The following is a 26,265-nucleotide window of genomic DNA, read 5'->3' as shown; positions in this document are numbered from 1 at the left end:
CTTTGTGCCATATTTCTGTATTAGTGACTTCCAAACTCTTAAGTAGGAGCCTGCAGACAGACAATAGAGACAGCCATGCATAAATGAAAGAAAATATTTAAAAATACTCCCCCCAGCACACCACCCTCCCGTGCTTCTCCTCCTCTGTCTCCCTTTCTTTCTTCTGGAAACACAACATCCTGAAAGTTTCAGCTCTACCAGCTCCGTCCTTCTTTGTCTAACTGTCTCTGTTTCTCCAGAGGGTGTAAGGACAACAGTCCCATCCTCTTTGAAGTATCAGACAGGGTTTTGTAATATGGGGATGAAGAAGGGTCAGGACTGTACACACACACACACACACACACACACACACACACACACACACACACACACACTATCAGCTTTGGGTAAAACAGGCAGCGAAGCTCATGATTTAGAAGCGAGCCAAGTTATTATGGTAACCCCAGAGAGGCCTTCCTCCCTCCACTCCCCTCCCAGCCCACCTCAGGGTGCTTTGAAATGAGAGAGGGAGGGTGAGCATAGATAAACAAGGGATGAAGAGGAAGAGGGGGGGAGACAAACAGCATGCAGCATCCCATATTGAAGAGGTCTCCCACTTCCCCTTGGAGAATGAAAACACACTGATAAGGAAGAGGAGGGAGGGAACAAGACCGTCTTCTTCCTGTGTGCTGTTGAGAAGGTTGGGATGGAGAGAAGAGAAATAAGATAATAGACAACAAAATATAAAGAAAAATGGAGACAAATACGATTAGTTCAAGAGAGTAGAAGAGAACCGAGATCAGGGAACACAAGATGAGAAAATAGGAAACAAGGGGTGTAATAAAGAAAGCACAACAAGATAAAGAAAATAAAAGGAAGGTTTGAATTGTATAACAGCTATATAAGTTGTAAAACTTTAATTTAATGCATTAAGTAAAAGAAGTAATTGTCAGATACTGTACGATACATTTGGGCAATCTAAAGGCCGTCTAGGCTAGTTAGCTTTAAGCAGGTCTAGTAGTCTATCTTGTGTCACTTTTTCTCCACTATGATTAGATTCAGCACCTGCCTTTTTTATGTAGTATAACCAGTGGGCTACCTCCGTGTCTGAAAAGTGAAGCCAATGCTGAAGTGCCTTAAACTTGCATTCTTTCTAATAGCCAGCAGGGGGCAACTCCTCTGGTTGTAAAAAGAAGTCTGATTACTATAACATTTCAGTCGCTTCAAAATGTTTTGTTCAACGTTCTGTTGTACTTAGCTCCACCCTCGTGTCACGTCTGGTTGCAAAAATCAAGATGGCGACTGCCAAAATGACAAACTCAAGGCTTCAAAACAACAGTCCACAATCCAATGGGTGACATCAAGGTGACTACGTCCACTTCTTATATACAGTCTATTGATATAACATACACAATTACTGAGATGCTCGTGCATTAAAATCGATTTTTTCTCTTTTTCACAGGTCAAAAAAAGTGGGTGAATAAATATTATTATTATTATTTATTTATTTTTACATCTGTTCTGTGGTTTCTATGGTGTAATCATTTTGATATGGTGAAACAGATGTGGGGAAAAATCTGACTCTGGTCTTAACTCAATTTTGACCAAATATAGTTGGGAGGGAAGGGAAGATGAAAGTAAAAATGGGGAAGAATATTGCAAGGGAAAAGTCGAGTCAAAGGTCAAAATAAGTGGACACTACAGAAGAAAAGAAGAGAAGAGAGTGAATGAGACTGGAGAAATGAGAGGAGAACAAAGAAGATGAGAAATGAAACAAGATGAGAAAGAGCATCTGCAAGAGTAAACAAAAAGAAAAGAGATGATAAAACAGGAACATACACCAGGAGAGAAGATTAGAGACAAAGGAGAGGAGAAGAAAAGAAAACTCCAGCCATCCAGAGGAGGAGGAGGAGGAGGATTTGTTGTTTTCTTTCCTGTGTGTTGATAAAGCAGGACAGGAAGGAAGCGTCCCAGTGAGGACCAGTAAACTCCTCTCACTGTTCCAGAGCCATTACCGCCGCATTGTTCTCCATCAGCCTCCGTTACCGGCTCCTGTCTTCATTATCTCACCGCTATTGTCTCAGAGCTCTTAGGTGACGAGCTCAACGACCTGACGACACCCATGGATTCTCTCTCACACACACACACACACACACTGAGAGACAAAGGAGACAGACTGGAAATAGACAGAATAGTAATGACCGTGATATGTGTTCCTACCACCCTTGGTTGAGCTACAGTAAAAAGGCCCAAACAGGACAGATGGCCACTGTCAAGTCATTCTTCTCCTGGTGTATTTCTTTCTGTCTTCAACTCCTGCATTTGTTTCCATCACCTCTTTAAATCCTTTCAACCCCCTAACCAATTGACCAAACTCTGTCTGTCTTCTCAACTCTTCCTCTTATGCAAATGTAGAATGAGTGTATTATTTTCTCTCCATTTTGACCTTTTTCAACCACCAAAAATCAAGCTTTTCAAAGCTCGATAAATCAAAAAAAAGTTGTAGTGTTGGTGAGAAAACATGATAAATGAATATCATCAACTTTTCACAGTTATGGCTAACATACTTAAAATCTATGGAGGGCGAAACCTGCCAAAATAAAAAATAATGAATAAATAAATAAATGACTCGATAAATAAAAATGACATTAAATGTAGCAAAAATAATATTAAAAATAAATGTAGCCATCACTTAATTGATAAAATGTGAAATAAATTAATATTTTTGTTCTAATTTGCTTCATTATTTATTTATCTTTGTATTAATAAATAAATAAATAAAAGGGAAAGTTAAACAGAAGAGTAAATAAATAAGAGAATTAATAGAAAAGTCATCAAAGACAATGAGCGTCTCTATTCACACATGGACTCAATCGTTCATTATACAGACTTTGTACTAAGGAGCTAACAGATTAAAGTCCATTTAATGTCCGGTCCAAATGGTTCTAACATTTGTGTCCTCACATACAGCTCCTCTGGGTAATGTCTAAATTATTTCAGGGTTGTGGTGCATGTGTGAAAGGGGCTTACGGCATCATGTCTTGGTGAAATGACTGCAAAAACACTTCAAGCTCAAGGCGACAGTCAGACTCGATACAGGAAAGACTTAAAACGATGAAAATGTAGAACATTCAGTGAGACAGATGTGGAACAAACACAGAATATGAAAATGACAGGCGTGTTTGGAGGTAATATTCTTTGTGTGTGCGTCACTCTCTGCAGTGACTTAATGTGGCCCAAACACAGAGCGGCCATGCCATGTGCCTTTTAGCAAGCAAACAACGCGCCATTAATTTCTGTGGTCTAAATGAAAACCGCTGCTTGTCACAATATCCCGCCGTTTTAGTGCAGTCTCACATGGCTTTTCTTTGCTCGTTCACTTTGCGGCTGACAATGTTTGACTGTTCCCTCGTTTTTTTCCCTTTTTGAGGGAAAGTTTGAGCCCCCTTCAGAGAGCCTTTGAGATGAAGCCATTTGGACAGCGTGTAGAGAGAAGCAGAACTGTTTTTAAAGATCTTTTCCTCTCCACCTCTCTTGTCTGTCTCTTTCCGTCAGCGAGGGAGTGGACTGGACAGGAGAGGAGGGAGTCGGGTTGTGATGTTTTCCGTGCAGCCATAAATAAGTCCGTCCCTGCTCATGCTTTATGGAATCCAGAGCCTCTTTATCCCTTCCATGTGTTCCCTATGAGCCAGGGCCCTGACCTTTGACCCTCGGGCCCTTGACTCGGTTATCTCAGGCCCAGGAGAGACAGTGTGTGTGTGTGTGTGTGTACGTGTTGGCGGGTGGAGTTGATCGCGGGTTGATTATCTCATGACCCCGTTCCCCCTCCCTGCATCACCTTACCCCCCATCTTCATTTCACAGGCTATAAAACACACACATACTCAGACACACACACACCAGGTGGAGTGGTTCAACTGTCACATCACTGATCACCTCCAGGCCAGTCTGACCTCCGCCATTTCACAGATAGCTCAAGCACACACATACACACACCAGGGCTACGCAGTGTGGCAATCCTATCACATTTACTACAAAAATCCTTGAATACAAAATCACCACAGTGGCACAAATATAGTGTTTATGTGTGTGAGTGTGTGTCCTGATAACTTTGGTGATCCCTCAACTTTTCCTCAAGCACCATCATCAGATCATTTTATTTAAAGGACCATTGTCTTGTTTTTTTTTCAATTAGGGGGATCTATTGGCAGAAATGGAATATAATATTCATTTTCATTAGTGTATAATCACCTGAAAATAAGAATCGTTGTGCTTTCGTTACCTTAGAATGAGCTGTTTATATCTACATAGCCACCATGTTTCTATAGTAGCCCATAACGGACAAACCAAACTCTGTTAACTTTTCCTGCTTGGGCCGAAATCGATAACGTTACCCGCTCCCGTCGCCGCCGCTCTCACTTCCCACATACACGCATACTTTAAGCACTCTATTCTTACAACAACTGGCCATTCACGTTTTTGCGTCGGCCACCGTAGCAATCCTACACGCTTGGCACACTGGAGAGGTTTCAATGTGCAACGTCACCACTAGATACCACCAGATCCTACACACTGCTCCTTTAACTTTATTTTTACTTGTCCAATACTTAAATATGTTTATGACCTGCAAAACTTTACATTCCTGCACTGTCATTGTGAGCATGTTAGCATGCTTAGTAGGGGTGGGAAAATACACGGACGTCAAGTATTGATATTTTATTATATAAACTATTAACCTCTTAACAATCCGACGGCGGGCGGCTACTCCGTCTTTCAGAGGTTGTAGTGGGCTCAGTCTTAAAGTTAGAATGAAGATCCTGGTATCATATGAAACAAGTAAACCTAAGGAATCCATTGAACGCTAAATAACGTTCCAAAAGTCCGGCTAAATTTTGGCGAGGAAAAACTGTCATGGCCATTTTCAAAGGAGTCCCTTGACCTCTGACCTCAAGATTTGTGAATAAAAACTCTGAGATGAACAGATGAACATTAAAGTGTGGGGCAACTGACTGAATAAAACAATTGCAGTTGCTATTGACGGTAGCTTGGCTATTTATATATGGCGGGTTTGTGCCGGATGTCTTGTGTTGCGCTAGTGACAATTCTCTCTGACCAATCAGTGATCTGCAGTGTTTTAATTCCACCTTCTAGTATCGTCTCAGCTAGCTTGGTACCTCGACCCAGGTGGTACCAAAAAAAATACCAGGTACTATCCACAACGTTTGCCAATTGAAAACCAAAAAAGAACAGATCCAAGCAAGTCGAGTCGAGTCGAGTCGAGCCGTGCCGTGCCGTGCCGTGCCGTACCATGTAGTGGAAATGTGACATAAGTCACATTGAGCAATCTCCCTTAATTTAGAAAGACAAGGTAGTTTAGAAGTGCCTTTATTTTGGACACAAGTTAACAGGTATCTTTGTCGAACTGCAGCTGCCCACAGTATTTTATTGTCCAAACAGTAAGTCATCCCTAAACATCTGAGCATACAGTTGGTCTGTTGTTCTTATGTCACAGCTACAAAAAGCACATCGCAATGTTCTGATCACAATTAATCTAATATAAAGAATTACATAGGAACCAGTATGTCCTGTACACTTCAGTGTGAACATTGAGAGAGCATGATTCAGATTTACTTTGTCTGTAATTGGAGACAGACTATACGGATTATGTGTTCAGATATTTGTCCTCAGAAACATGTCCATTGTGTTTAGTTCTGCTGTGATGCGTGACGATTGCAGCGTTACTGGGTTTTTTTTTCTTGTTTTCTGTATGTGTATTGAATCTCTTGTGTTTTCTCAAGTTACAGAACATCTGGCCTCTCTCGTCCATACTTTATCCAATGCACATGTTCCCGGTGAATTTGTCAGTTGATTAAATCTATATAACAACTGTCTGTTTTCCCACATAGAAATGTCATTCTTATATCCTAGTGTAGGCTTAAATATGATGTATCATGATCTACTTGCTGTTTGAGATGCTTGCCTTGCCAGGAATAAAACACTGGGGGAAACATGTAATTTCATGGAGTAAAAATAGCCAAATGTAAGTTATACTAATATCAGCGTCACACTAAACTCTAAAGGCGTCAGCCTTCAAAACACCTTATTAGGGTTAAGGTATTATTAAGATTTTAACGGTACTACTGCTCTTACCGATACTGCTTATCGATCCGGTACTTTAACGGTACTCTTAATGGTTCTTTTTATTGTTTTTAAGAGAAAAAATTATGATGTGGATGGGGCAACGAGTGATGAACTACGAGCGGGTCTGAACCGTTAACATTGGAGCTTATCAATCGAAAAAAATGTGCCCCAGGGCTTGTTTAGTACCTGGTTTCGGTGAGTTGAGCCTCTACATTTGTGGTTTGGGGAGTTTTTCACGTTCAAAAGTACCGATAGGATGCTGTATGATTAACACATGGAAACTATTTGACTGAATGATCCTTTAAATGTTCTCTTATGAGCAGTGTGATCAAGGGACGTCGGTTAGCACACATGACCAAAAGCAAAGTGTAAGTGAGCATTATGTGTGAGTGTAAAAATGTGCGTGTGCACACCTTGTCTTAAAACAGCAGGGAGGCCAAGGCTGCTCTGTGTCAACAGGACACAATCACTACCCGTCCACCTACGTACACACACACACAGCAGCCTTTTTAGTGCCCCTTCCCAGGTTGCTCTGATCTAAGGGGAAAGGGGGCTAAAGCTCAAAGGTGAAAGGTCACCTTTACAGGGACCGCTCTCCTTTTACCCCCAGTTCCTAATTAGACTTTAATCAAGCTAATTAAGCTTCATTAACTGGCCGGGGGGGCTGGGTCTGCCTAACCCGGGCCAGACCTCACCCCATTTACAAGCTGCAGAGTGACGAGGGTTGGGGGTCGGCGAATTGGGGAGGAGGCAGAGAGAATAGAGTTTCCCCCTCAAAAATGTAATTTCTGCCCCAGATTAATCTGTTGCATAACACTGAAGAGGGAACAGGACATTCACACATGCATATTACGTATGTTTTATAGACATGAATGCATGCGCAGACATATAATAGGATCAAAATCAGCGTCATGTCCTTTTCAGTGTAAAAGGACATTTAATGAAATTATGAAAAGGAACAATCTTGGGAGACTTTTGAGGGATGCGACAGCGACATTTTCCTGAGTGCCCTTCTGTCTTTCCGGGTATGTGTGTGTTCACTGTCCGTGTGTGTGTGTGTCAACCTCCCTTTTGTAGTCTGACGTCCCCAGTGCGAGTCCCGGGCCGCCGCAGACCTGTGGTCCAGAGAAAGGCCTCTTTGTGTCAGTATGGGACCGATCGGCCACTTCTGCACTCTTGGCTCCCCCTCAAGCCCTGGCCGACCTCCAGATCCCAGAACCAGGCCAGGCCTCGCATCTCTGTAGTCCATCCCAGACAAAGAGCCTCTACACTGGGCTGACTCTTCTATCAACCCCCCCATCCCCTCCCCTCCGTCGCAAACTGGGTTACAACAGTCCGCCCAGCCATTACTGTTGACATCAATACCTTCCATTGATCCAAATGAAATTTTCCCCACTAATGCATGATTTCCTATTGAATTATGCAATTTGCTTCTAAGTTCATGAGGAGAATGCAGTCCGTAATGATTTATTCGAGACGTGTTGCTATGCGTTCGCCCCTTGCTTTTCTTGGAAATAATCTTTTTTTGAAAACGTTTGCATGTGTTTGAAAATAAGTATGAGTTTGGGAGGAGAGTTATGATTGCCTCCAGCAAAGGATATTTGCAAAATATGGGCTGCATATGCTAAATCTGTGTTGAATTGCTTAACGTTTCCCTCCAGACACGTATGTAAAAATTGTCTTCCATGATTAATATCTTGTTTAACATGGTTTTCTATCATAAAAAATACTTTCTTCCTCATTGAGAAATGAGAAAGCCTCAACTCGCCCACCACTGCTGCTTGTGCTAGTTTCACCGATGCGCATCAAGATGGTGGTGCGGAGCTCGATGACCAGCTCGCGATCTGCAGAGATAGTTTCGGCGTCTGGTCTGTTTTTCTCTATTGGAGGAAAGATTCAGCCATACATGTTTGACTAAGATGAGGAGTCTGTTGTGCAACAAATCGGTGACTAGCAGACATATCAGAATGGTGTAGTAGGGCTGTCCTCTACCACAGAAATTCTTAGTCGACAGTCTTTAATCGACAGATCTGTGATCTGTTTCTCCACAAAGAATCACACAAAAGCACCACCTTAAATCTTGTGTTTACCAGAGATGTTCTTTTATAAGTTTCTTGGAAATAAGTCATTCAGCATGAAACCAGCATAAAATACAATTAATCGACTAAAGAAATCTTAGTCGACTGAGACCAAAACGACTGATTAATCGACTAATTGACGAAGAGGGGGCGGCCCTAAAGTGTATTTAGCATCTTTTATGTGTTTATGTTGTTTGTTAGCTTGTAACTGGTAGTGGGTGACACAGCGACAGTGGTTGTGAAACATACAATAATATCTAGAGGGGATTTTTGGTAGAAAGAGGAAGAAAGCTCCGGGAGGCTTATGTCTTTCAGGTTTGAGGTTTCTTGGCCGGTGTTGTGTCGAAGATATGTCACTCGATATGTGTTTTATCGCATTTGCATATTAAACAGCGACTGGACTTAGAATTTGTGATGTACCGAATGTAGCTTCCCAGGGGTAGTAGAGGTATGTGAAAACACGTCTCTAATGAAAAGCTTTGTGCAGATACAAGTCAATATAATCAAAGTCAGACATTTTAGGAGACATAAACATTAGAAAAACACATTTCTGAGTGGAGGGGAACTTTAAATGTAACTCCATTTGAACAATAGTGCCACCAAGATAAGTCAAAGTGCGTGTTTAATTTGTATACACTGGACACTCATATATATCTTTGCACACATTTCAAACACCATACATTTGTGATTAAGTGTCTATAAGCTGGAACAGATGATGCCATTAAACCTATTTGATGTTTTAATGTCCCAGATGTATGGGATTACATTTTCATAACAGTCAGGCTTGCAGGGGCAGAAGCCCAGAGACAACCCTAGCTGGACCCCGGGGACAAAGGTGAGAGGTCAGAGGTCAGCTTCCTCCTCTGTGGAGTGAGATGTTCCAGTGACTGTCTATAATCCACATTAATGGAGTTGTTTTAGAGAGGCACTGGGCCACTGGTCAAAGGTTTGTTCACTGGGTCTGATGGTTACTCTGCCAAAAATGTTAAACATTTTGTTGACTAAAATCTGCTGCAACTGTCATGCAGATTGCAGTGTTTCAAATTATTTTAAGACATTCATGTGGTTTTCTTGCACACAGAGAGAAAATTCCTCAAAATTTCCCTCGAGCCAATGAAAAGCATCCAAAATTGATTTTGTTTCGTTCCAAAAATAACTTTGCGCCAGTGGGAAAATCAACTTATCGTATGTGAGGTCCAGCTGCCCACGTATCATATTCAGCACGCTCATTTAGGCCTCCTAAACCTTGCCAAAATATCTCTTAAACAAAATCCCCAGGTGATACACCATAACATACATTTATTATACATTACACAGTGACTATTAATCGGAAAGGTTTACATTTTCTTCCACCAACATGCAGCTAGGAAATTGCCTCCAAGCACTCACCTTACGAAGTATTATGATTCATTGCAACAATAATTTTTATACTTCAGTCCAAAGTACTACCTTTGTTTATAACTTAGGTTGGGTTTAGTCATGTTCACACATCTGGATTGAACAGTACAAGCTCATTGGCGTGCTCGCAGTAACACGCAGATTCTTTTACAGGGTGGATTTCCCCTCGTGGAGTGCTTGTGGAGCCCCTCTCCTCCGGGGGTAATCGGCCTGCTGGTGAAGGTTTCGCCGTCTTAAATGAGGCCGCAAATTGCTGCACCTCAATTATCCCAATCCCAACTGATAATTAGCGTGCCACTCACTTCTTCGCTTGCAGCACGGAGAAAGAGATTCACACCTGAGGTGAGTGTTACTTTTCCTTCCCCCCACCAACCCCATCACTCGCTTCATTATGCTTCAGCCCTCTCTCGCGGTTTATTGGCTTCAATTTTCTGCATAATTTGCACACACACATGTGTGCCCACACACAGAGAAAAAGCAAATCACATGAGTAATCAACCTTGCTGAAGTGCCCTTGAGCAAGAGGTTGAATGTCGACCAGCTCCAGGCGCAAGCGGGGGAAAGCAGAGGAAGGGCTACGGCCACTTTGTTGTGCAGAAGTGCTGTGACAGTGAGTGGCGGACGCATTAAATCTACCCACAGCTGGCAGGACACTGAGCTTCCTAAAACTGATCCTCAGGAATGTGAAGGAATTCATGAAGAAGGACACACACACACACACATGTGGAGCTGAATCCAGAGGCGTCTCAGAGGGTTGTGTTTGTACACCCTCCTCTTGGTATAATAGCAAATCATTACCCCCCTTTAACCCCTTAGCGTGACATGTCAGCCTTCCTGTATGCATACAGCACAGTACATCCTGTGTACGTGGGTGTGTGTGGGGGTGGGTGTGTGTGCTCCGTGGGTGGAGGGGGTTTTCCCATAACAGTATGGCAGCCAGCCAATTAGATACATCTGGTTCGATTGTATACGTTTGTTACAGTGAGCTCAATCACACATTGACAATGGCGTCCTCTCCGTAGTTCCGGTCAAATCACGTATGTGGACACATACAGGCTTTCTCACACACACACACACACACACACACATGTATAGATACACACACACCACTAGCATAGAAAGCGTGAAGGCACGGAAAATCCGCCCTCACAATCGCGATTCCACACCTTTAGTGTTGTTGTCAGGCCCGTCAGACACGGCTGTCTGTGGATGTGGGCATGGCAGAGGCCGGTTACGCTGCATTGTATAGAGGATAGGGGTATAAGCTACGCCCGCACATCCTTTCTCCAGTCCACCAAACAGGTTCTCTCATCCGTCACGTCCCCCCCCTTTCGCCTCCGATCCCCCCACCAAGAAAAAAAACAGCCTTTCAGCTCCAGAAAGAGAGGAGGTGGTGGGGGGATGACAGAAGAAGAGACCAACGCAGAGAGATGGATTTAAGTTACACACAAACCAATACCGCCACTACCAACCCGCTTCCGGCCGTGGGACAAACGCAGGCCGTGCTGCGACAGAATGGGTGGCTTCACCGTGGAATGAAGAGCCCGGCTAAAAATAGCACATCTGGTCGGCATTTATTACTTAATAACCACAGTTACATATGCACTCACGCACATGCAAGGACAAAAAACACATGCACGTCAATGTTTTTACCAGATTTTATATTTTTCTGAAAAGCCTCCATGGGATATCTCCTTGAAATCAAGGCTGATAAGATTCTTTTGATATATATAATATAACCATATGTGCATGCACAACAACGCACACGATGAAAGCTATAAAAACTGTATCATACTGTACATGCCAGCTCCCACCCACCCACACAGAAAAAAAAGCGACAGTTGGTTTCACTTATTAACCCAAATGAAGTGAGATTATATTACCAGAAATGGTAGGAACAGCAGGTTTCGCTTAGAGTTTGGCACATACGGCAAGGACGCCGGAGAAAACGGTTCAAAACAGACCTTGACTCAGTCAATGAGCTAACCAGAGAGCAGCATGTCACAACTCATACCCTCCATTTCATCAGAATCGACCAAATCCACAAGAACACGCTGTACAAATGGCTAAAAAAAGGAGCTGAGCTACATGTGTTTGTGGGAAAATTTGTTTGTAGAGGAGAGGAAAGAGGAGATTGAAGTGCCTGACTTGAATTTCTTACGGTGATTAGAGTTCTACCTGTTGGCTGCAGTTCCTGGCAGTGTCTGTAATGATTAGAAGAAGTAATGATGAAAACTTGATCTGCTTATCGGAGCAGTGCTGTACATCACAGCGACCGGTTGTTCCTGCTGTTCTTAAGTTCAAACTCAGCCTAGTTGTAAAAAAGTGTTTACTAAGTGGAGATTCATGCATTAAACAAGAGTTTCACCTCACAATCTAGTTGTTGCTCTTTCGCAATCTATGTTGCGGTGTTTATGTACGTATTATACTTCATTTATGTAGTTATTTTAAGCTCAACCATGATATTATCGAGGACCAGAGCCACTCCTTCCTTTCTTACCTTTCACAATAAAAGCCCTAGACATATAATATACGCCGGCGAGTATTTTGCATTTTCGTGATGTTTATTTGTCACGCCACTGGTAAAGGCCTTAACATGTGTCAATGGTTCCACCTGGTTTTGTAAATACTTTTTGAAACTAGTCAGCAGTTACTGAGAACTTTTTAAGGACTGGCACACAAGTTTATTAATGGATTCCTGAATAGTTGGTGCAACCCAATCCAGGTGTTTCTTTCTTCCGTTTACTGTAAGTCCCACTGAAGATGGGAAGTTGAGCCTTACTAGCACAGCCAGAAGCGCCGCAGCTCTTTAATGGCTTTTCAATGCGGGAACTGAGACATATCAATGATTAGTGGTGGTGGGAGTTATGGGATTGCCTGGAAATGACGCTGCATGTTTTTTTGTGTGTGTTACATGCACAGTTATGTTCAGGAATAACCTCTCTTTGGCGTACATTTGCTCATAATTTGTGTTTATGGCTTTCCCTTGTGTGTGCTTTTTACGCGCCTTGCATGCATAATTATGCTCATGCATGACCATCCATCTCTTTCTTTTAATGGCTTGTGTGCAGATGTGTGTGTGTGTGTGTTGTCCAAGTCAAATGAAGGGTTCGGAGGTGGGTGTGGCTGCCCCCCTTTCCTCCGGGTCACCTGCTTTACTGGGCAACATTCCCTCATATTCCCTCGTTTGGAGGCCATTAGAGAGGAAATGGGGCCGCCAGCTCTCTGACCTCCCTCCCCCTCTTCTCCTCCGTCTCTCCCCAAACTCCCCCTAAGCTCTCAGCATCCCGTCATCGCCCCACATCCACCCCCTCCGCCCCCTCCTTCTCTCTGTGTTTTCACAGTGTTAACAATCAAGCCGTGGCCCTGAGTGTTCCGGGGGCCTAATTGGGCCGGCTGCTGGCGTTGATTGTGATGGATGGAGGGGGGCTGGAGCCAGGGCCTCGCTCTGGACGCGTCTTTCATCTGCTGCTCCGACCTGTTGCGCAAGAAGGGGATGGAGAAGGTGGAAGGGAGGACTTCTTACTTCTGGGGTGTTGAGCATCGAACTACAGGCCTGTGAACATTGTTTCCCCTCGGTTTAAAGAAATACTCCACCAAAAATGTGCCTGTAGGCTTGAATGGTAGCTATGAAGGGTTTACAGCAGTTTCAATTAATTCCAATGGCAACCCAGAATCAGGACAAAATGTTCATGAAACCCACTCGAACCACTCCTGCTGCATAATCCACTTCTCCTCCTTTGATTTGCCAACACATCTGTAAATATGCCGTCTCTGATGGAGCTTATTGAAAAGGTTATAGCCTGTTTTTGTGACAAAACGTAGTTTGGAGACCTCATCGGGGACTCCTCCCGGTGAAAGATCTTGTAGTGTGTGACATCCCGTCTCCGGTCAGTCATGTAGTGTGAAAATCCCAATGACTAAAGACGATTAAAGACTCACGATAACAACACAGCAAGTTGTGTAGTGTGAACAGTACTGCGATCTGACAACTTTGAAAGGCATGTAGTGTGAACTTGGCTTAAGGGTGCTTTCACAAGCCATAGTCCGTTTGGCTAGTCCGAATCAGAGCTAAATTTATACTTTTTGTTTGATTTCTATTTAATCTGGTTCAGTGCACAAATTAAAGCGAACCGAGTAAAAACAATTATTTGCTGAGGGGCGTGTACAAAGAAGCGAATATATCTCCTCCACCTCGAAAGATGCAACTTTCATGTAAGGAATCAGACTTTGATATATTGCTATCAAAGTTTTTTCACTTCGACTCGGCACTGATCTACTATGCACACGAATGCCTTCTCCGGTTTATCTCAAATTACTTTATAAACATCACTATTTTTGTGGACTTTACTTAGCATATTCTGTATGTTCTCTTCAGCCCAGATGCCACGAAACATTGGACTTCTGCAGAAGTCCAGGTCAGTCCTCTCCTACTCATGTTAACCTGTCGCTTACCTGTGTCCATCTCAACAACTGCCCACACAGACAGCCTGCGTTTGGCTCGCTTGCAAGAGGTGGTCTCGGGCCAGTTGTTTTGGTCCGCACCAGAGAACGATTACTGCGTTCACAACTGCCTAAACAAACTGCACTAGAGTTTGATTAAAACGGACTAAATGTTGGCTTGTGAAAGCTTCCTAAGTTATTGATCCAGCATGAGCCTCCAGAACAATATTCTTCAAGTCTATGTAGCTCTACTAGAGGGATGAATACCATTCTTCCAGAAAGAAAAATGCTATCAGCCTCCCCAAAATATTAAGAGCACTTCCACCCTGCTTCCCTGTTAACATCTGGCGCAGATGTTCTCCCTCTAGTACTCAGTCCTGTGCCAGAAACCGTTGCATCATCAGGGCGTGCATCTCTGGCAGGAACACCAAACTGGTTCTTCCTTGTCATGTGTTAATTATGCCTGCTTGGCTTGCCTGTTGAGACACTACCTGTACTGTACTGCACTATAAGTTGTTTATGTCAATCGTCGGTTCATGTAGTTCTGCACCTAATAGATCATACAAGTGCAACAACTCTGGCACATCTTTCTGGCAATGCACCCAGAAAATGTCACATAAATCCAAGTCTTACTATTCATCAGACATTGCTGAAGGCATCTCTGAAAACAACAGCCAGAGATTTGATCTGACCTCGTGCTACCAGATCAAGAGATGAAAGCAGACCAGCATATTGCCTCTCAGTTTTTTTTTTGTTTTTGTTCCGTAGAGGTAGCTGGCTGCGGTTAAGTAATGAACCCTTTTGAAACGAGGCCAGTGTTACCTGTGTTTGCGGAGCACTTAGGGCCATTGCCGGCTTGCGCACCATTTGCTTATCTTTGGGGTGAGTAATGTGTGTTTGTGTGTCTGTGGTTGAAGCCTGGCCCTGGCTGAAGTCATCAATCACCGCAACCCTGGGGCTGGTTGACTCATGTGGCCTATTGGGAGTGAGGGTCCTTGGATTAAGAGTGGGAGAGAGAGAGAGTGCATGTTAGAGGGAGATAGACGGAGACAGACTGGCATGCATTTATGTAAAGTGTGCGTGTTTCTGAGTTATAGAAGCTGCGTTGATGGTCACCCTCATTTGTTTAGTCAAACTTGTGGATGAGTCTGCTATGTGATCAAATCAGCTACGGTTTGCACGATGTAAATGCTGACAACAGCAGCATTGTGCAGTGTGTTTACAAGCGTAAACAAAGAAGACAGAAAAATACACCTCGTTCTGATGATCTTTAGACACACTGGCTAAATTTTCCACGCGCATTCAATAAACCTGCAGCTTCTCCTCTGCCTGCTCTTGTATCTGTAGCACCTTAACACGAGTGGACAGGGCTGAAGTGGAAAGTGAATCCTTTTAAATCCAGTTAAGCTTGCTTTTTATCTGTGGAGCAGAGTTTGGACAGCTTTTCAGACGGAGGTAAATCTTTGACAAAAATTAATAGCGCAGGCCCACATGACAGGATTGCAGGTTGTAAGAGGTTTGAGTCTTTTAAGGCAAATGCATAATTATTTTGATAACGTATATTTTATTTTTGTCCCACCTTCTGAATATTTTATTACAGGACAAAATGTTATATCACACTTAATATTCACTACCTGCAACTCTAGTCAACTTGGATTCACAGTATTTACGATGGCATCTGAGACCCAGACTGAAATATCACAACTATTAGATGAATTGTCATGACATTTTGCAGAGACATTCGTGGCCCCCAGAGGATGAATCCTATTGACTTTGATGAACCCCTGACTTTTCCCTTAGCACCACCATGAGGTTGACTTATGGCTGTTGCGGTGAAGGAATTTCCCCTGCAGTGATAATGATCGGCTCAAAAGAGTGATATGTGGTATTATTGCAACTTTTGCAAGATCATTTTAGTGACAAACCGCTCCTCCGAGTTTTACTATGTTTGGCACGTGCAAACTGCAGATCGATGTTGCCCAGTCAAAATTGTCCTTGCTGTTACTCAACAAGATCTAGTCATCTTCATGTCACATGAGTGAAGGATGATTTTACTACCATGATTGGAGCAGTGACAAAACCCTCTCTAGAACCACCTTTGCTCAGAGAAAGAGGTCTATGAAGGGATGTTGTATCTCGATATGTATAGGTAAGTATAACCAGCTACAGTATATACCCTTTATGGAAAGGCTACGTGTTGAATGCAACGTTCCAATCTCAGGGAGGGATTCTCAGCTGTGTTGTTAACACAAAGACAGGGACTATAAATCATACCAATGCCACCAGGCAGGATACAGAAATAACAAATGCTGCATAGATGTGTGCGTCTGTGCGTCTGTATGTGTTGATGTTTTACAAAGATAATCTACGATGGCTCAGGGTGTCCCCTAACAAGTGGATCACGTTGTCCTGCTGAATATTTTTGAACAAGATGTTTAGCATGCCAGTCATCCATCCATGTACAGCTGAACATTTAAAGCGACTGCCACTCATTTCCCAATTGAAGTAATGTAGTCGCCACAACATCATTATAAGATACTGTGTATGTGACACTCAAATAAAAATGGCACGTGGCTACCTTGAAGATATATTGTATGTTTGTACACTCTATAACTTTACTAAAATCTCTATAGGCTCTAGTTCTGTGCAGGTGGAAGCCACCAGTGGCACAGACACAGGTGTAGTGGGTCTAACACTGCATTGTGTGGAATAGTGGACATGGATTGCACTTCCCAGGCCTGTCTTTCACCGCTTTATGGCAAGCCAGACATGACAACAGCATAACTTCCTTTCCCAAAGAAACCTTCAGAAGGAAAAGAGGAAGTAAAGCTAGCGGACACATACGTATATTGGTTTTCCTCTTAAAACATACACATTCCCTTTCATAGAGAAGCATAGACATTACAAATTATTTTAAGAATACTTTTCATTTCAGGAAGCATAAGCAAAGTAGGAAATGTAACACCGGTCAACATGAACTTTCCAAAATAAAAGTATCCACTAAATCCACATCGGGTTCAACAGGCATTTATGATGCCCTGTTTGTAATTTAGCCAGTGGCCAACTCTGGGGTCTGAAAAGTGAAATCAATGCTGAAGTGCTATAAACTTGCATTCTTTCTAACAGCCAGCAGGGGGCAACTCCTCTGGTTGCAAAAAGAAGTCTGATTGTATAGAAGTCTATGAGAAAATGAGCCTACTTCTCACTTGATTTATTACCTCAGTAAACATTGTAAACTTTAGTGTATGGTCTCAATCGCTAGTTTCAAGTCTTCTTCAATACAGCATGATGTTCATTTAGTAAATTATGGTCCCATTTAGAGTCAAATAGACCATAAAGCAGGGGATGCTTTAGAGCGTGGCTACCTTGTGATTGACAGGTCGCTACCACGGCGTTGTCCGGTCTGGGTGTTGTCCGTATTTTACGTCTTAGAGCTTTAACCCTTTCATAGTGTGTTTTCAGTTCATGAAAGTTAATTATAACCTTTTTGGTTTTCTAAAATGTCTTATTCAGTGTTCGGTTGTACTTAGCTCCACCCACTCATGTCACTTCTGGTTGCAAAAAAACAAGATGGCGAGAGGCAAATTGCTGATCTCCAGGCTTCAAAACAGCAGTCCACAAACCAATGGGTGACGTTACTGTGACTACATCCACTGCTTATATACAGTCTATAAATTTAGCGCAACAACATATATACTATATATATATACTCTCAATCAATAAAGAAGGCATTTAATGATGAATATGTAATGAAATACACTGCCAGCATACATTAGAATACATTAAAACTTAATAGAGTTGAATCAATACCTCCCTCTCATAGTCTCAAATTTGACATATGCTTTAAAAAAGATAGTATTTACTGCATGGTCCTGGTGTTAGACTGTATTCTATTTTGCAGGTTTTGATGGTATTGTGTCCACCCCCTCTGTATGATGAAACTGAAAATATATCAGTAAAATTGAGAACATTGGGAAAAGCCAAATCTCAAACAATAACTCCTCCTGTACAAAAACAGTAGTTGTCGGCCAGCAGCGTGTGCATCTGTTTCGTAGGAGTTGAGCGTGAAAACATTTGACAGCAGGTATCTGGAGGCCTCTTAACCTCTGCTTCCTCGGCCAGGCCTGCGGAGCTCCTCGGCTCTCATTTGTTCCATATCAGAGTCATATAAACTCTCATCACTGTGCGATCTGTACGAAAACAAACAGCCGGGCAGGGAAGCAGCCGAGCTGACGTCAAGGAAGAAGACGGAATCTGATCAAAAACACATCGAGGCAAAGAGGAGGACGACCGTGGCCTGATAAGGGAAAGAATTTTATTAGTGGAAACCCACGGATAAAGATATAGATTAGATTTCTTTGAGGTGTTGAGTTGCCATTGAGCAAGGCACTTCCTGTGGAGCAGCCCCCAGTACAGGACTGTGGTTTATGTTGGGTATCTCCCAGGTGCAGGTTTTGTGTATTTGAATGTAACCCGAGGAGAGCAGCCCCGCTGACGTCGAGGAAGAGAAGTGGATCTAATCAGAAACACACACAACAGCTGAGGAGGATAAAGAGTTGGAACAGAAGCAAATCTATATTCAGATTTGGATGTGATATCTAAATGACAGCAGAGTGAGAAGTTCCAGGTTAAATCTGCACTGAGGCGAAGGGGGAAAAAAAACAATGAGCACAGGAACTTTTGGATCAGTGTGGTGTGGACATAGACTGTATTAAAGAAGACGTGAAACTAGCGATTGAGACCATAAACTCATGTTTACAATGTTTACTGAAAGTAGGGTCATTTTCTCATAGACTTCTATACAATCAACCTTCTTTTTGCAACCAGAGGAGTCGCCCCCTGCTGGCTGTTAGAAAGAATGCAAGTTTAAGGCACTTCATCATTGGCTTCAGTTTTCAGAACCAGAGTTAGCCCGCTGGGTGTGGCCGAGTTTGATGTGGTGAAGTGTCGAGTGTGTGTGTGTATGTGATATTATCCAGACACCTGACGACTCAACACACTCAGCCTGTGGTGTTGATAGGGGGTGGGCGGGGCCTTCAGGTTGGACTGACATGTCAGCCACTTGGTGGGATCTGACAGGAGGCCAGCGGTTATCTCACTGACCTGCTGACAGCAACACACACGTCCATTCATTTAGCTGAATGTATGTTTCACAACAAAACATCTGGCTCTGACAAGATGGACTGACAAGCGTACAGTGTCACACACACACACACACACACACACACACACACACACAATGACCGAAGTCACCCCGCCTCCCACCAACCCCCTAAAACACACACATCTTCAAACATCAAACAACACCTTGAACCCGCTCCCTTTACCCCACGGTTTACCCTCTGACCCCGTCCAGACCCTCCCCTAACACAAACACCCCCCCGCGCCTCACCCCTGACCTCACACTCACACCCAGCACCTTGCAAAACATGAGCAGGGCATTCCATCACCGCTCCGCTTGGCACATGTAGAGCAACGCTTTGCTCCTAGTGGCTTCCTTATCGCTCCCTCTAGACTTCTACAGCCACTAAGACTAATGTCACAATCATCGTGTGATCAAATAATCCTTCATACAAACTAAACAGTTGTAGGATGTGCGCAAATCTTGTTGGACATATAGACATTGGCTGTTGGCCGACTGAATGTTATTTTTTGCCAAAAAAGCATTAGTCTCTTATTTCAGTTATGAGGCAAAACATAAATTTAACCTACTACTATGAAAAACATGTCTTATAAAAATGCTCTTCAGAGGTTGAGATTTATGGCTCAAAATGCACAGAAAACATCCCCAAACAAAACATTTATACATTTACAGTAAGTTAATATACTTGAAAAACATACTTTGTATACTGAAAACTATATGAAAATATTAAAGTGTAGAGAAATATTATATTTTAGCCTTTTGAAAAAAAAACTAAAGTATGTACAGATGATTTGTTTTTCAAGATTTTCAGGGGGAACCAATGAGCTGAGAGCCCATAGAAAGGCTGGGGAAGTTGGACAGAACTGAGAGACAGTAACACATTGTTGGTTTTGGTCTTTTCATTGGATTTGTTGGCAATAGGCGTTTTCAGACCAGAGGAACTTTTTCGTAGTTCTAAGAACCCCCTTTTTTAATTGTGTCCGCACCGCAAGAACTAGGAGCGATTGCAGTTCTTAGAACATCGTTTTGAGGGACTTTTTTAGCTCCTATTACAGAGTAGGTACTCTTCCAGCACAAGAGGAACTGTCACAAAAGTCGAACACATGAGCCAATGCAGCACCTTCAACCACCATTTTTACAAATCTGTCAGCAGTGTAAACAACGGACAACACAAAACAATAGCTCGTAACAAAATAAATGGAAGAAAACAGGGATAAATCACATCCACTGATGCAAAGACCGAGTGAGAGCCACTGTTCAGCGAGTTAACGCAGTAGCACAAAGGCTAATCCAGTAGCACACAGCACATCCACTGAGCCGAAGAAACGATAGCCGATTCAAACTGAAATCGCAAGCGATACTTTCGTGACAGCTATTTTCCTTGAGTTTATATGATTGTGGCATGTGACAGAGTTGTTTATTTATTCTGATAATACAAAAAAAAAGCTAAGAGAGCTTTTGAAACGTAGCGGACTAGCCACTCACCAATCTCCCAGCCTTGCCGACGGGTTTGCGTCACTTCAGCATTCCTATTGGTGAATGCAAACAGAAAAAAAGCCCTTGAAGATATGTAGTTCTCGGGGGAGCTCCCCATTGGGCACTTCCTCTCAGTGAGTCCCCATAACTGTTTGGTCTGAAAGTACCTATGACAATAACAAAAATATAGAATATTGCTAGCCTTATTATGTAATGGGATGGTTTTATCATGAGAAAACATGACAGAAATGGAAACCACAGGCATTCTACTGCGGTCTAAAGTGGCTCAGAGCTCCAAGATATATAGGTTTGAATCATCATCATTCATGTCATCCTTTCTCTTTCAATTTTTCGCAACATTCTTCCCTTTCTGTTATCTTATAGGATATCAAAAATATCATATAAATAGAGAAAAATGGTGCAAAATGGACTCTCATACTTAGTTTATGCACTCATGACCTGGTAAAAAAGGATAAACCCAGTACATGCAAAACACATGTACACTTTATCGGTTATTTTACTTACATTGTGTCTATAAAATGTGAGAAAATTGTTAAAAAAAACAACAATCATAATTTCCCAAAGAACAAGATGACGTCTGCAAATGTCTTGTTTTGTCCAACCAACAGTCCAAAACCCAAAGGGGTTCAGTTTATTAACATATAAGACAAAGAAAATCAGTAAATCCTCACAAATTCTTGGCATTTTTGCACGATTAATTTTAAACGATTAATCAAAATAGTATCTGTTGATCGACTAACAGATTAATCATTGTTAATTTTAATTAAATTTTTTTAAATTGTATTTATTTGCACATATATAAAACTGCACAAAATCCAGTTAATGAAAAAAAACAAGAAATGTGTCAGGAGAGGTCAAGAAGCCACAGGCTTAGACAGCTCTAAACGCCATGAATCATGCTGAAGTAACAGTTTTAAGCGGCTATTGGCACAAAAAAAAAAGAAATTAAACATAAATGTGTAAAACAAGAAACATGAAAACTGAACGTTGCTGAAAGGAAAGCAGAAAAATATTAATGTGTTAATGCCTCTGTTACCTCTGATACTGATGAAGGCAACAAACAAACTCTAACTTCTATCTACAACTCTGTATCCGCCCACACACAGGCACCCACGTACAGTGTTTTCCTGACCTGAACCACATGACAGCGGGAGCCGTACACACAGCCCACCACATCCCTATCATAATGTGTCCCTCCTCAAGACACCCAGGAGGATCCTAGTCTGTCATTGGCTCCCACGGCGGACCGCTTCTCAACAGCAGTGACACAACACCTCTCTAATTAGTCTTCTTTAAAGGTTAGTAATCTCAGGAAAGATGACTCTCCGTTACAAACACAATGGCCCCCCTACCCGATCCTCTCTGCTTCTTAGGAGCTGCTGGATCCCACTGAAATCGACTGCGGTGGGTAAAACAGGGAGTGTGTGTGTGTTTTTGCATATCTGTATGTGTGGCGGTCTTAAAGTGTGTAGACAGTGACCATGAAGGATGTGTGTGTGTGTGTGTGTATGACAAAGAGAGAGGTAGAAAGAAGTTTAATTTTGATAGTGATAGTGAAAGTGTGCATACATGTGTGTTCATCTGGACATATGTGCATGTCCATGTTGTTTATGTGTGTGTGTGTGTCGGCGTGTCTGTGTGTGTCTGTCAGTCAGTAGTTTGGTTGGGTTTGCTCGACAAGGCCTGTGATCACACAACCTTAAAGACTGTGATTAGGAGGACACATACACACACATACAGACAGACAGAAGATCCCAGACAGCAGGAACACACACACACACACACATGCATGTGCACAAGCTTTACTCACAGGCACACACTCCCACAAACAGAAGCAAACCACTACACACACACACACACACACACACACACACTTAGGCTTGCACTCCTGTGAAATAACACACACGTCTCTGGATGCTCTCTAATTTCCTGAGGATGAGCTGTGCGCTCGTGAGGTAAGTCATGATGAGGGATGGCTCATCACGCTTGGTTGAGCTTGAGAATCCCAACACGGTCACACACAAACACACACACACACACACACACACACTCACACACACTCATTTCTGAGTGGATGCGTCATACACTCAAGGTTAGGGAAGTTAAACTCAAAATGGTAACATGCGGCACATTTGCAAAACACACTGTAATCTGCAGCCATAATGTCATCATTACACAGGGCTATTTACGATCTTGTGTCCAAGCTGTATAGAGCTGGTAGGTCTTTTGGGACAAGTTTAAGTCTCAAGTCTTTTCAAAACAAGTCTAAGTCGAGTCAATCCATCAAATGCAAGTCGAATGTCATATCTTATGAAAGCAAGTCCACATCAAGTCTGAAGTGTTATCAAAGCAAATCTATGTCGGTTCTCAAGACATTTGAAGCAACGTCAAGTCTTGTCAAAACAAGTCTAAGTCACGTCTCAAGACAATCAAGACGAGTCCAAGTCAACTGTCAAAATAATCAAGACAACACCAAGCCAAGTCTCCAATCTTATCAAATCAAGTCTAAGTCGAGTCTTAATTTTTGTCTGAAGTGGAAAGTTCTGTCAGACAAAATTTGTATCAAAGGAAAATATGAAATGAAAGACAACCAATACTTGTACACTATGATTAACACAGCAACCGATGGGATATTCACATAATATGGCATTGAATGAGTATAGTACACTGTATGGTAATGTGGTTATAGACCAGTCAAATTCCTGAGGGTTCTAATGCTGGATATAGGTAGACCGTATTTGGTGGGTAAAGACAAGAGAAAAGCATCTATGAAAAGCTACTCTAGCGAATAAGGTTCCTTGTCCAATGTGGAACATTATAAAAATATGGAAGTTTGATGAACCCGATGAAGGACACAGGAGTTAGCGTCATAAGAAAGTTGTCCTCACTATAACTGTTTCTGCAGTTTTTTGATCATTCTAAACTGATTCCCTTTTCCATGCAGTAGGTGAAGTTGTGCCAGAACCTTAATTGATCTGCAACAGAACAATCACGAGCGTGATTCCCACTGCAGCTACAAAATGTGAAACATTCTGAACCGTAACCTGCACACTCATTGTGGGTTTGAGTAAAAGCATCACAACAAAAACATAAAAGTTCTTTTGTCCTTGCAAGGGATTATGATTGTCAGTTTTATGGTGTAACAATATGATTGTAATCCAGTCTCATGTAGTCTGTTAGTCCACAATCTTGAACACCCCCTACAGCCTGGAAAAGCTCTCTCATAGTTTGTGGGTGAATCACACACACATAGCAGGTTTGCAAAACTATCTATTTTGGGAAATCTCATGTCAAATCTGGCATCTGCCACTTAGAGACTTTGGACCATACTGTATGCTGTTATGAACTGACAGCGATGCATGTCATCTCCGGGTGCATTCAGCAAAACAAAACGACAAAATGAGATGGTAAAGGGTAGTACAGTTTTATGATACAAACTGGATTCGGTATTTACATTTTCAAAACACTACAATCCCTGCCAGTTCTGCGAGGGTCTGCAGGGCGCCAAAATGGCTGACCTCCTGTTCCAGTGGCCGTTAACTACAGGCCTCAGTGGAAAATGACCACCTTAAGTCTGCCTCGACCGCCCTGCACGGCGACAAGCACCCCGGAGACCCATGATTGGTGTGTTGGTGACAGATGTGTGCTATGATTGGTGGGGGCCGTAATTCAGGCTGTAATTTGCAAAGTGGAAATGTAGGTGACTGAGAGGTTTGTCTGTGTGTGTTTGAGAGAGAGAGAGAGAGCAAGAGAGAGGAAAAACAGCCATGTGAGAGTGGGACGGACATGCTCAATTTGCAGGGAGATCTTAGATACCGTTTTCCTTCTTCCTTTTTTCTTGTTACCCCCCACATAACTCGATGCACTTTCCACCAACTCTATCATCGCACTAGAAGCATGACAGCAAGCCATGACATCATTTCCTCTTTAATCCCTGTTGACTTCCTGTGGTCTGGGAAAATGTGGTCTTCCCACATGAGCTAGTGACGGCGTGTTTGATTGTATAATTGCTGTTCAAAATTCAAGTCATGAATATGCCATTGAGGTCAAAGGTAGAATTTGTTGTAGATTTAGGAAAGATCTTCCATCTAAGTGTCATCACACCCAGATGTGTGATGATGTAATGTGTGTGTGCGAGTGCATGTGTATCTGTGTGTATGTGCAGGATGTTCTTATAAACCTACAAAAAGAATAATGCACTGTAATTCGTATACATCCCACAAAATCAATTTGTATGTAACCCACGTAAATGTGAACCAGAAAGAGCGACAAACGCTGCGTAGGGAAGACGTCGGGGTGGATGGGTGGGTCAAAAAACATCGGATTTTCACCATTGATTTAGTCAACATTGATTTATTTATCATGTAACTTCCGTACTTCAGTTACGGCACGTCCTGTGTTATTTTATCCCAAAACGCGGTCTTTTTCTAAGCCTAACCCAGTTGATCTTTTCCTAAACCTAACTAAGTAGTTTTATTTTGAAAAGACTGGAGTGGAAATTGTTTCTGGACATTCGTCGGAAAACGCATGACAAATGAGGAATAACTTTTCATAAGAAATCATACGAACCGTTGAATGAGGATACATTGAAATGTGCATGCTTATGAATGCGTGTGTGTGTGTGTGTGTGTGTGTGTGTGTGTGAGAGAGAGAGAGAGTGAAAGGTTAAATGGTGAACAGGGGACTTTTCTCTGAGTGGAAACAGTGGTTAGAAAAGAGGAAGTATCTCCTTATTTATATTGTAGCAGCAGCCAGAAGATAGCTGCCCAGCTGCAGTGCTGAAAGATAGGCAGCTCAAAACACACATGCACACACACACGCACGCACACACACACACACACACACAACTCCCCACCTGTTTCTACGTCGCGATCGATAGCTGCTTTGATGCTTGGGAGCATGGGGGCGATGGTGGTGAGGCGGAGGCGTTTGGGTACAGGGCTACACGGCCCATGGGACCGACGGGTGTCAGGGGCACTTTGATCCTCGTTACGCCCCTACATGTAGAGTACCGGTCTCTGGAGGGGGTACCATATCCCCTCCAACCCCCCCCCCCACCTCCTCACACTAAGTTACCCCCAGACAGCCCCCCCTTTACTCCTCGCCTCTCAGCTCCAGAGCTGATCCTCGGGGACAGGTGAACCAGATACCAGGCCTGGGGAAAAAACGGACGACTCCCACGGTCAAACTGCAGTGATTATTACACGGATGGAACACATGCTGGAGTTACAAGCCAAAATACACGAACATGTATATGCACAAACACAGGCTGCCTGTCTTTCTGCACATATTAAAATTAATAGTTTGAGATTTTGGAACATGCACTTATTTGCTTTGTTGCTGAGAGTTAGATGAGAAGATTGATACCAGTTTCGTGTTCGTATGGAAGTAAAATATGAAGCCACAGCCAGCAGCTGGTTAGCTTAGCTTAGCATAAAGACTTGAAAAGAAGGGAAACTGCTAGCCTGGCTCAGTCTGAAGGTAGCAAAATCCACCTACCAGCACGTCTGAAGAACACTAATTAACATGTTATATGTTATATCATGTTTAATCCATAGACAATCTGAAGTGTAAAAGTGTTGTCCAG

At 42.7% G+C, this 26,265-nt stretch overlaps 1 long non-coding RNA gene across 7 annotated transcripts in view; it reads left to right on the top strand.

The window, feature by feature from the left end:
• LOC119495299 overlaps positions 1-26,265 on the top strand; it is a 134,248-nt gene that overhangs the window by 103,122 nt on the left and 4,861 nt on the right. For 3 of the 7 annotated variants that reach the window (XR_005208434.1, XR_005208429.1, XR_005208431.1), the window contains exon 4: positions 9,749-9,937. The exons of 1 other annotated variant lie outside the window; for it this stretch is intronic. This is a non-coding gene — a long non-coding RNA (uncharacterized LOC119495299). 3 more of the 7 variants (XR_005208433.1, XR_005208430.1, XR_005208435.1) reach the window with 3 other exon arrangements.

Source organism: Sebastes umbrosus, chromosome 10, assembly GCF_015220745.1.
Source record: "Sebastes umbrosus isolate fSebUmb1 chromosome 10, fSebUmb1.pri, whole genome shotgun sequence".
NCBI classification, from domain to species: Eukaryota; Metazoa; Chordata; class Actinopteri; order Perciformes; family Sebastidae; genus Sebastes; species Sebastes umbrosus.
This window is presented reverse-complemented; position numbering and strand designations above follow the sequence as displayed.